The following is a 213-nucleotide window of genomic DNA, read 5'->3' as shown; positions in this document are numbered from 1 at the left end:
CCTCCCCCAGCTCCCCCAGCCCAGCTCTCTCAGCCTGGCTCCAGAGCAGAGCTGCTCCAGCCCTCGCAGCAGCTCCGTGACCTCCTCTGGCCTCGCTCCCAACAGCTCCACGTCCCTCCTGTGCTGTGTTCATATCACGTTTCGTGTTCCTGTGGGGTGCATCAAGTCCCAAACCCCCTGAAACCAGGGGAACTCGGCTCTAGGGGCTCGCCT

The sequence above is a fragment of the Nestor notabilis genome, unplaced genomic scaffold (assembly GCF_000696875.1).
Source record: "Nestor notabilis isolate BGI_N333 unplaced genomic scaffold, ASM69687v1 scaffold21748, whole genome shotgun sequence".
NCBI classification, from domain to species: domain Eukaryota; kingdom Metazoa; phylum Chordata; class Aves; order Psittaciformes; family Psittacidae; genus Nestor; species Nestor notabilis.
This window is presented reverse-complemented; position numbering follows the sequence as displayed.